The following is a 12314-nucleotide window of genomic DNA, read 5'->3' as shown; positions in this document are numbered from 1 at the left end:
TGTGACCACAGATTAAACTCTACTCCGTTGTGGTTGACTAGGATCGTGTTAGGTAAAAGGTTATTTATTTCTGAACAAAATTATGAAGCCTCAAAACTTTTTACTGTATATGGTTCTTATAGTAGGGATTATTTATTCTCGTCGCGGTAGCATGCGAAAGCGATCCCGTGGCGCTCCTCGTTAAGACAGAAAGGGTACCGCTGGTTTTTTAGTGGGTATTCTGATGTCCGGGGCGCACTCGGCGCCTTGGACACCGGCGAGCACCACATACCCCCTCGTATCTACGTTGTAATATTTACTATAATAACAATGGAATTAGTGTTTTGAAAAATAACTAGACATTATGTGCAATTTATCCGACACATGTACAACGCAGGCATGTAGATATGCCTAGTGTGGTGTTAATAACAAATGTGAAATACGTGACAAATACTTCAATTAAGTGTGCCTAATGCGAGCTTTTTTTTATTTGTTTGATAGTGTAGACGTGAACTGCGATTTGTATAAAAACAGCGCCATCTAGTGACACTGATAGGAATTACATACAAATCGCATTTACCGTCAATGAATAATTAAAAAAACTTACACTAGCCCGTAGACAGAGAAACTAATAGACCAAGGGGCCGTAAAGCTGCGATTGAGACTTGTCAATGTGTGCGTATAATGTTACCATAGTAATTGCATTCCCTGTTTTGGGAGATAAATAATTTTCAGCATGTAATTAAAACAAAATGAGGTTATTAAATTTTACTTTTTAATATTTATTATACATTTTTTTAAATAAAATATTTTTTTGTTTTCCAACTACACCCAAAAACCGTTGCGTTATTTGTTTTTGTTTCCGTTATCATTAGTACTTTAGCATCTTTATATGGTACTGGATTAGCATTCTCCTCAGATGTTGAAATCTAAAACACTCAATTAAATTATTGATAAAGAATGGTTGCCACATACATTTCTATGTTAACCTCTTGACTCGGAATCTAATAATGTTATAAATTTATGAAGAATGTTAAATAATGTTGTCAGTAGGAAATTGTAAATAGGAAAACGAATAAATTAAAATAACATATTATATATAACGAAGCACTAAGTTATTATTGGATTCCGTACTTATTTGTTTACATTGTCGACGAGTCGATATTTTTATCAAAAATCGGGACGTTTTTTAGCTGACGCTGGCAGCACTTACATTATAAATAATTATAGGTTATGAATGATAAAAACTGGAATGTCTTATAATCTTCAGGATTTTAATGCAATTATATTGGTCCTGTCATGCTATGACATAATAAACATAACTAAGAAACTATATTTAGGGACAAAACCGTCGTATTTTATATATTATTACGCGTGAAAATACACGCCGGCTATTTTCTTCTTGCTATCGCTTTAACATGAAATAATAAGTATTTTTTCTCTGTCTTTTTACTAGATAAGAATAGTTTTCTAACATAAAAATAAGCAAAAATTTAACAATAAGCAGAATGAACGCACCAACTGCCAAGCTTGTTTGTTTTGTTGTTTGTGTGCTACTCAAGTAGCGAAACAAACTTGACAGATTGACAGAGAAACACTAAAACTGTTTACGACAAAAGATTTGATAATTCTATCTCTGTCTAAACCATGTGTAACGTAATTTTCGTTCTCTTTCTTTTGTAAGTGAGAAGGAAATCGTCATTGCGTCTATTAGTTTCTCTGTACTACGGCACTAGCCACACTGGACATTAATTAGTACTCATTTGTATGAATAAGTAAGCTATTGTACTGCATACGAAATACAATTTTTCTAGTTAAAATAAAAAAATAACATATTAATGGGATTAGGAAAATGTAAATGCTAAATATATTTTTTAAATAATTTAATATTTCAATTGTTTTTCTTACCAAGGTTACATATAGATATATATGTGTAGATATAAGAAATAAAACAACAAAATTTGATTCCTCTATTAATTTATTCTATAAGCTATATAAGTTTTAAAGTTAGAATGCTTTTGCTCAAACTTTGAAAGTAACGTGAAATCTGCGAATTTCTGTTTGAAATTCGGTTTGTTTGTTGGTTTAGAATTTAGGTGTTGTTCGTCTTGTGATTAAAGCTTACGTTAATTTACTTAATAGGTTACAGACATTCAGATAATAAATTCTCATACTAAATGCTATAATTTGGAAATACAAAATAAAATTAAATGTATTATACAAATTAAATGATTCGGCTACATAAGACACATTTCATAGCTAATTTGTTAAATAATTTGAGCTCACATTGGTAAGTTATAAAATTTAAAAATGTCAATACCTTGTTTAAATTAATAAAACGAAACATTTCAGGTTTAGGTTCAGCGTAGTGTCAATAGATGAAAAAAGGTGGTATTCCAGAGCGAAGAAGAAAGTACACAACATCGAACATCGGTAGTCATATCGAGACATATATGCGTATAAGTTAATTAATCCTAAATCTCCACGCTGTGTTGTGTCGGGGGAATATATCCGACCGATTAACCTGAGAGAGCAATTGTGTAATATGACACTTTCCTTAACATTATCTTTTTTTTCAGATATTATTTCCGATATTCTGTTATGGATGTGTATAATTTTGCCTTCGTATTTCCCCTCATCGTTCGAAAGATCCAACGTATTAAAAACTTACGGTATACAATCAGAAAGAGCTCGCGTCGGCTCGAATGGGTACTTAGGTGACATGTAGATGTAAACGGTTCAGGTCGATATTTAATATGAACTGCATGAGTTCACAACGACGAATTCTCGTATAGGTCTACATGCCACCTGCTATACGGTCTGTCGCAACACATTAACGCCTGCAAGTCCGTCGGGACCTGATTGATCAAGAGATAACATAATGCAACTGACGCGCACGACAAAGGGCTTAAGCCCTAAAAATTCTTTCTTCTAACATCCAGCGACACCATCTCCTTTCGCTGACACAACACTAGCGTGGGCTGCTCGACCATTACATTATGAGATTACATATTCATTTCTATTATAATATTTCAAAAAAGATATCTATAGAATTCCTAATCGTTCTGATACTTTGCTCACATTTTCCAATCCTTATTATGTATGCGAATAAGAATATAACGTTCCTATATTACTGTCGGTATCGACATAAGTGCTTAACATCAGTGATAGCGGAACGCGTTATTGATATTCTTACAGTATTTGTGTGACTTAACTTAAGTAAATAACACATCGTATACATTTCAATCAAATAACATAATTCGTAACAATGTTGCCAATGAATTACATTTCTTATTAATTTAATACAAAAAATAAACTATTAAATTTAGTCTTAAGAAAGGATCAATTGTCAGTGTTGAAAAATATTCTGTCGGATCGAACTTAAAAATATTTATTAAACTCATCTGAATGTAATCAAAATTAATTTTAAAGGAAATGAACTCTAATGTCAAGACTCCATCGTTTGCTCTGCTCATTAGCACCTATACGTAATTTCACTCCAAAAATCGTTGCTCAAAACAGGTGCCTACATATAAAAAGTTCATCGTTCGAAAACACCAGCAAGAATATCACCGTTGAAATAAAATAATCAAAATAAACGCGTCATATAAAACAATTAACAACATCGGTTTTAATTTAGCAATGAGTGATGTTCTCGGAGTGTTCGGTTTTCGTATGAGTTGCAAATATCATTCGTAATGCATGCCACACTGAGTAGCTGAAACTACAAGTATTAAGCTTCATCATTAGTCTTTTTGTTTCATTCTAAATATTTATTCAAACTGTGACATTACATAACTATACTAAGGAAAAACTATCTGAAGTGATTTAAAATTGTCTGTTCTTCCAGTTAGATGACACCGACGAACCGATAGTATTAAGTCAGACTCATATTAAATAACTTCAAACGACTTGATAAAACAATCAACTTATGATCGCACGTAAGAACTTATCATGAAATTATTTTTGTCAATTGAATTAATATGTCAATATGTGAACAAAACGTCGCTCAGATAACTCAAAGTGTTTATATGTTAATATTTAAATTGACCATCATGTGCTCCGTTACTCAAAGGTTCGCCGCAGTTAAGCCTACAGGCTAAATGTAAAGCCAAATTATAACTGACAGTTGGGTAAGTCTCCGGGCTCTCTGGATGGTGAATCGCGAATCGATGATAATATTTTCCTTCACTATTATAATATTAAGGCACGAATCCTAAACCGCGCAACGTAATGAATTCTAAGTACTCCGGAGAACCTACGAAACTGTCAAGGGATCAGCTGCGAGATGTTAAATATAGATTTGATCTACACATTGAGTAAAAAGCATCAAACATCGAGAATACCATTAAAGTGTAATACTACTGCTATCCGATTAGTACTGAGAGATTTAAATGTCCTCGATTACACGGTGTAAGAGTTGTTACTTGAGTAGATTCGACCTCGTGACATCGAGAATATCAGAAGCTCTCGTCCGGCCCTAGGTGGTACATTAACTTTAATTTTCGATTATGATGGTGAAAACGAAAAGTGCCATAAAGTAAATTCGCGGTATAAGTCACGTCCGCAGTCAGTCGGCTATCGACTAGTGCAGAGGAACTCGCATAGCATATCATAATATTCGCCTTATCTCTTACTAGTAACGGTGTGCATTGTCTGTGTACAAACGATGGTTTATTTTCATAAATAAATGCATCGTGTACCGTTTCTAAACGCTGTTTGTACACATACATACACAAAGCAATATCTAAAATCATATTTCCTCTTTAAGGCACGTAATATTTGATCATCGCTAATTTACTGCGTAACCACGGCGCTGGCACTGCTTGAAAATAAATTAAAAATATATCTCGTTAATTTATTTATATAGAAGCGGTGAGGTAAGAAGAATTCGACAATAATCATCAGAATGTCGAAAAAAAAAACGCGCCCGCGTCGTGCTTGGAAAACTTTTGGAAACTAAAACTACGAAAAAAGCTATGAATTTGTATAATATTGCTTGTTTATAGAATACTACGTTGACTCTTAAAACTACTCAACGATTCATACGACTCTAGTCGTGTATCACTCCGGTTGTTGTCGTAAGTGGAGTGACAATCGTTAGAAAAATAATGTTTATTTATAAAGCGCATCCAGGTTCTAAGATCGCCTCCAAATAGCCGTGAAAAGGAGTACTGACCAGGGTGGTGGTGGAGGAGATCCCGAAACCTAATAGTGAGCACAATGAGGTAGTTTCTAGGTTGCTGTCATAATATATTATGAATGGTAAAAGTAATCCGAAAGAAATACACTTAAAGTTTATTGCTTTTATTGAGGTTTTTGAGTTTCGCTTTGTTCATACGATCCGCACTGAGGGCATGTAATTCATATAATGGTCCGACACAGCCGTCCGCGCTTCGACCTACAAACATTATTGGCAGCATCGAGTCATTGTATAAATCCCTCTCTGTATCCGTCCTACCACTTCTCATTGTATTTGTATGTATAAAAAAACACGATTTGCTCATGACTGTTTTGCTTTCGCGGCTGCCATGAATCATGAACAAACATCTCAAAAATACGACACATATGTATATTGGTAAATATTTGTGTATAAATGTAAATATGGCGAATAATTATAATAGTCCGTCCAATCATGTCACCTACGACTAACTACTGCTTATATGCTTTAGAAATAGCTTATAACGCGATACCCCTCGCTCGTACTTGAAAATACATAAATAAGATCTCTCATACCGATGAATACCAACATTAACGGTCTCGGGTTTCGCGAATGAGCTACTTCTTCGCATTAAATGTCTGTCGTAATTGTTGCTATGCGAGTTCTCCTTGACGTCAAATATAATAAATTGTAAATAAGACAAACATGTGTTTTTAATTGTAAAGTGCAAGTACCACGTAATTTAGTCTAATTCGATTGGTCAAAATAAATTGCATAACGTCACAGCAAAGGTGTCAATGAAACAGTTTTTCGAACATTTAGACTCTTAATAAAAGGACTTAACGCAATCATGTAAAAATAAAATAGTCGATCCAACAGTCATTTTCAACTACAGCTAACTTGCACCATCTTAAGCATCCAATATGCCATCACATTATTTATTTATTCTCATCCAGAGTATATATTCCGTTCTCTTAAAACACGTTTCCCAAATCTTTCCCTTAGACATTTCGTCTGAAATATGGCGTGAGGCATTAACACCTATCGAAAGAATCGGAGGAAGTATGTCACTCTCTTTATAATATTTTATTTTGTGGTAAGCGTCCTTCTATTGCAACTATACAGGTAACAATAAAGGTATAAAGGTCAGATGTATATGCGATGTACAGTATCTCTCAACCGGTTCTTTCGACTGTGAAAACGTAAGCATCTATATCCTATATTAATAGATTAATACAAAATCTTCACCTGTGTGCGTGCTGCTGTTAACCGTTGTCGTAATATTAAGATAAATGCCTTCGAAATACACACAGGGAGATGTATATACCATAAACATGTAAAATTACTATTATTTCCATAAATGCGCATCTATGTCGGTCGAAGTTACATATGTTTAGTGTGGGTGCAACTTACAATTTGAATGCTCTATTGAAATATGTTGCAAACGCTTAATCGCCATGGCATGAATTATTTCACTATACAATCTATTAAGTTTTAGTTTAGGTAAAAGACAGTTCCCAAATTATTTGACAAGAAAATTAATTAATATTTAGATAATTTAGTCCAGTACTAGTAACTAGTACTCATCGCTTTGTGAGAATAGAACAACATAAATATAAAACGTGCAGACGTTAAGTCTTGGCGCGGCTTAGTGATATATTATCTTCTGTCTCCCTACTATGTCTACTTTTCATTTAAAAAATAACCAATCTGTTACCGTTCGCATAACTCGTGCCTTGTACACCGTCACTTACCTTTTTTACCACCGTCGAGGGATCGCTAATAAGCCTATCGATAGATGTTACAGCATTCAACTTTTTCCCAATAAGGCAAAACTCTTCGTGATCGAGAACTATACAGCGAGCCCAAACAGAAGATACCGCGCCTTAGTGCCCCGAGAAACACAAGGCGAAACGTACGTAACGTATATTTGGTATTTATAAATGCGCACTTACGTATATCAGATCTATTGAGATTATATAACTACGTAGAATATCCAATATAAACCGAATTGCGCACTTGACGTGTATTAGAAGCCATCTTCGCTAAAGTCGCCGTGGTCAAGTAAAGCTGTTACGTACGCCGTTGTCATGGGCCCCACGATGCGGGGCTTGTCTGTAGTTCGGAGCCTCGTGAAGCCAATGGGTCAGGGGAGGTTCAGCCAAATTCCGAAGCGCTGACGAATATCATTCCGTGCCCGCAACAGCCGTACTTGAGTCGAGTCAGTGACGCTCGGAGAATAAATATTCGCGCAGTGCGCCGTGCCTACAATGTTTTTTTTTTTCGTTAAAATTAGACAATATTTAAAAATATGTGTACAGAGCTATAAATAGTTTCTAATCATGTATGGCGCGTGTATTTTTACAGCGCTTTCATGCACACAAATCAAATTTCTAGTTGAAAAATCTTCGTTCCGCGCACTCCATGTATCTTTTGTTTTTTATCTGCGGCTGTATAAATAATAAGGCTTTACTTATAAACGGCTGTTTATTTAAACTCATGGTTTTGACTGGTTGACGCTCGCTCACCAACGTTTATAAGTGAGGCCGCTATTTTTTTACGATAAAAATGTCTTAATGTCTACTTAACTTAGATAATCTAAATTGTATAATCACCTTCAGGGAAGATGTCCACACCATCTTCTTCTATAGTCGCCATCGCGACTCGGCTCAGATCCACTGAGCCGCTTCAAGCTTCTGGTTAGATTATACCGTAGCAGTTGTTCGTATAGATCGCGACCTCGTTAACGAAGGCGGCTTCGAATCTAAAACAATATTGAAATTGAAATCCAATGATCATTTAGTCAGACAATTCTATTTTTTTTTATCGTGTAGGTAAGTGGACGAGCATATGAACCACCTTATGGTAATGGTCACCAACGCCCATAGACATTGGCATTGTAAAAATTGTTAACCATCGCCTACATCGCCAATGCGCCACAAACTTTGGGAACTAATATGTTATGTCCCTTGTGCCTGTAATTACACTGGCTCACTCACCCTTCAAACCGGAACACAACAATACCAAGTACTGCTGTTTTGCGGTAGAATATATGATGAGTGGATGGTACCTACCCAGACGAGCTTGCACAAAGCCCTGCCACCAGTAATTCAACATAAAATATAATTACAGGTTTTCGCGAGTTAAGAGAAATGGTTTAAGGGTTTCATTTAACTATCAGCGACTCATATTCTACTTTTTTATATCATTAAATTATTTTTCTTTATTTGATATATTATTTGATTATTGTATTTTTCTTACAAAATTTAAATTTGTAAATTAGTTAAAGACAATACCAATTGCTGTCTAATTGCTATAACACAAATGATACGTAATATTGCATCTTGGTATTGTCATACTCACATTATTTTAAGAGAAGAGTTTAATTTGTTGTTATTTATTTTTGTGTACCGCCCTTGTATTGTATATATAATATTTAAGTATGTTTATCTTGTTTTCTCAAATATTTTAGTTGAATTATATTCTTTTTTTATAAGAAATAAGTTCTTAAGCTATTTACCGTAAATACGTAGAAGCATGTTTAGATGTAACTCAACTACGCAATCGATAGAGCTACAATATCCGGGACGTTAAGTTGCGCGCGCATGAGATGCAAAAAATCTTTCAATCGTCTTTATATAAAAATAATTATATACAACGTCTGTGGTTGTGAATTTGATGTACATCAATATATTTTAATAAATTTTATATTGTACTCAATACAAAACTGATTTTTATTTTTTACCTTAAATGAATACCAAAACGTACATGATCAAATCGTCAGGATAAATATAATGAAGAAACTTAAAACCTACAACAAGTAAACTATACTGCAAAAGCACTTCATTGTCAAATCAGTGGTCACATTGAACTCGATGATTCGGAACTCATTTAAATACAAAACTGTGGTGTCAATCATTGGACCGATCATCAGGATTTGGTCTTTCGATTAACACACTTCAATTTTAAAAACCGATATAAGTTCATGTAACTCTTCCAACACACACCGGAAACCTTAAATAAAATAAATATTACAATCGCTGAGCGCAATAGCGAATTGAGAAAAATTAATACGTCGATGCAAGTCTAAATGCAACTTAACTACAAAATCTATAGAGCAAAATTATCCGGGCTGATAAGTTGCGCGCGCATGAGATGCAACAAATGGGTGGAAACATATAGACATGGTTGCTAGTAAAATCTTCAGACAACTAATATGCACAACGAGCGCTGCTATAATTACACGTTATTGTTATTATAGTAATCGTATATATCGTAACTTTATGGTTCGAGAATAATTAAATTAAAGTCGTGATTCCTGATTAATTTGCACAATCCTTGTATCGATGATGAGAATGAAATGATGTTGGCACTCAAGTATCACATTTCCTTTTTGAACACTAGGTTAAGTTGTTAAACAATTACAAAAACACAGAATATTATAAAACCAAACACGACTTACCTCAGAGCTATCACTGACTCGACTAAGTTAAGATTGCTATTACAGAGCGCATCCGCGAGTTGAGATATATCAATACATCGACGCATGCCCAGATGCCCTCTTTTTGAGGAGGACAATATAATTGACTAGCTAATAACGCAGCTTTGCCCACGTGAAATTAAGTTTTTGATGAAAATCTTTTTAAATTCAATCGTGTCATTTCAACGTTTATGTATCACCTATTAATATTGCTATACTTTAAATTATACGTAGATATAAAATATACAAATTATTAAAAACAATTTGATGTGAAGACAGGTTGACTACAACGAAAATTCTCAATACTACGGCACGCACTTCTGACTTCTTAATTAGGGTTTTTTTTTTTTATTTTAGCGGTGGAAAAAGATATCGCGAGGAATTCTGTATGTTAGAGTTCTCGGAGATGCGCAAATTTCTGATTTCTGAAATTACTGGTTCGAATTATAAAGTGTTAGTATTGGCAATATGAAGCGTTTAATATTAATATAATATAAATTTTGGTAAGGAATTATACTTTTAAACAATTAAACTAGGTCTCATATTTTTTTCTTTTCTTTTAACTATAAAAAATATTACAGTGGTTAAAGTGAGTTATACCGTTCACTTTTTTGTAGACATTTTCGAGACCTACAAATCGCATATGCAAAGGCTTTCAGTATCTGTTTTATATGTTAGCGATCGCTACGTAACAGCCTAGTCCGACAGTTACCTCTCCTTACTACTGTCTACATCGACTCATTAAGCTATTACTATTATACTAAAAAATATAAAAATAAAATATAAGTGTCTGACTGTAATTATTAAATAACTGTCTCTTTGAAAGATAATATGGCTATGAACGATTTACCAAAACCAAAACAATCATTTTTTTAATTGTTGTCTGTCTTTCTGTCTGTCTAGGCTAATCTTTGAAACGGCTAAAAATTACAAAATGAAATATTTGAATTATTATAAGTAGCATTTCAAGGTTCTGTTTAGTCTTTATTTAATCGAAATCGGTTGAATCTATCAAAAATTATAAAAACATACGTATTTTTGTTGTAACCCACATACACATATAAAAACTTTGCCAGGCTGATTCATCAACGCAAAGCCTAACCATTGTGGTAAGAAACTTGAAATTTTGGCAATTGATACATTTTATGATGTGAAGGATTTCTGGAAATTCCACCCTTAAAGGATTAAAATAAGGGATGAACGATTGTATGGAAACCCGCAGGAAATTTCATATAAAAGCTTCTGAATAGAAATAAATAAATATGTATTTTAGAGATATTGAAAATCTACCCCCTAAGAGGGTGAAATAGGGGTTGAAAGTTTTTATGGAGACTCTGTCATTTTTGATGTAAGAAGAATTATATTTAATATTAAAACTTCTGAAAAAAAATAAACGCATACGTACGCGTTTTATGTTGCATGCTCCAGAGCAAGCTTTGCGAGTAACTTAGTAATTTTAGCCCTAAAAGGAAATACCGCAAATGTCGTTTTCTTAAGTTATAGATAGGCGCACGGAAAAATGGGCCACCGGATGTTAAGTGGTCACCACCGTTCATAGACAATGCCGACGTAAGAAATATTAACCATTCCTTACTTTGCTAATGCGCCACCAACCGTGGGAACGAAGATGTTATTTCCTTTGTAGTTACACTGGCTCACTCATCCTTCAAACCGGAATGCAAACTTACTAAGTATTGCTGTTTAGCGGTAAAAAATCTGATGAGTGGTTGGTACCTTCCGAGACGGGCACAAAGCCCTACCACTTATATTTTTATGTATGTTTTTTGTCGATTTTTTAATTTTAAAAATTTTTTAGTGAGTTGAATAGTTTTGATTTAGTTAATAAAAAATATACATTGGTATGCTTGCTTGTTTACACTATAAACTATAGCCATCAGCATGGATAGATGCCGAGGTGTTTAAGCAAGAGAATCGTAGTTCGTAATATTTGTATAAAATAAATTTTCCTTCAAGCCATTTAAGTCACTATAAAATATATTAAGTAAAACTATAGGGATTCACAGTAAGTTCACTGATAATTTTTTAAAATTAAAAGAATAATCATCAATCTAAAACTAAAAAACTCCTTAATATACTTTTTTTAACCAAAATTATATTTATTCTTCTTACTTTAAAATCACAGACTTCCAAACAATAATCAATCTTTACTTATACTTAAGCGCGAGTGAAGCTGCGGGCAACAGCTAGTATATAATATGTACACCGTAAAATTAATTAAACACAAAAGAAACCTAGGCTCAACTTAACTACTTACTTAGAGAAAAGAAAATAATAAAAAATATTGCTATAAATAAGTAGCAGAGTTTTATTCAACAGAACTAAAAAAAACATAATTCATATGCAATAATGAAATCTGTTTTTTTCTTGCACGTATAAAGTATTCAATATATTTGTTGTAGATAATAAGCATTGCTGGATAATTTAATAGTTATTAAAATAAAGGGTCACATGGAAATTTTCAAAAAAAAACTTCTGTGCACTTTTCATTTTTTTTTCTATCTATTAAATTTATATGTATCCAAAATAAAAATACAACACCTGTCTGCTGTCATCGACAGCGTGAACTGTCAAGCGTATTATTTAATTATATTCGTTAAGTTTATTTTTCTTTCCACGAGCACTTTCCACAAAGTATTAGAAAACTTTAAAAAAAGATGAATGAAATCGGTAAAG

The 12314-nt window shown here is 33.5% G+C and overlaps 1 long non-coding RNA gene across 1 annotated transcript; it reads right to left on the bottom strand.

The window, feature by feature from the left end:
* Window positions 1-2684: 2684 nt before the first annotated feature.
* On the bottom strand, window positions 2685-9620 carry LOC126780543 (uncharacterized). Its single transcript, XR_007670518.1, has 3 exons — window positions 9603-9620; window positions 7756-7904; window positions 2685-7405 (listed from the first exon to the last, which is right to left on the bottom strand). It is a non-coding gene; the product is annotated as an uncharacterized LOC126780543 (long non-coding RNA).
* Window positions 9621-12314: the final 2694 nt, after the last annotated feature.

The sequence above is a fragment of the Nymphalis io genome, chromosome Z (assembly GCF_905147045.1).
Source record: "Nymphalis io chromosome Z, ilAglIoxx1.1, whole genome shotgun sequence".
Classification (NCBI taxonomy): Eukaryota; Metazoa; Arthropoda; class Insecta; order Lepidoptera; family Nymphalidae; genus Nymphalis; species Nymphalis io.
Note: the sequence above shows the minus strand (reverse complement) of the source record. Positions and strands in the feature narration are given on the sequence as shown.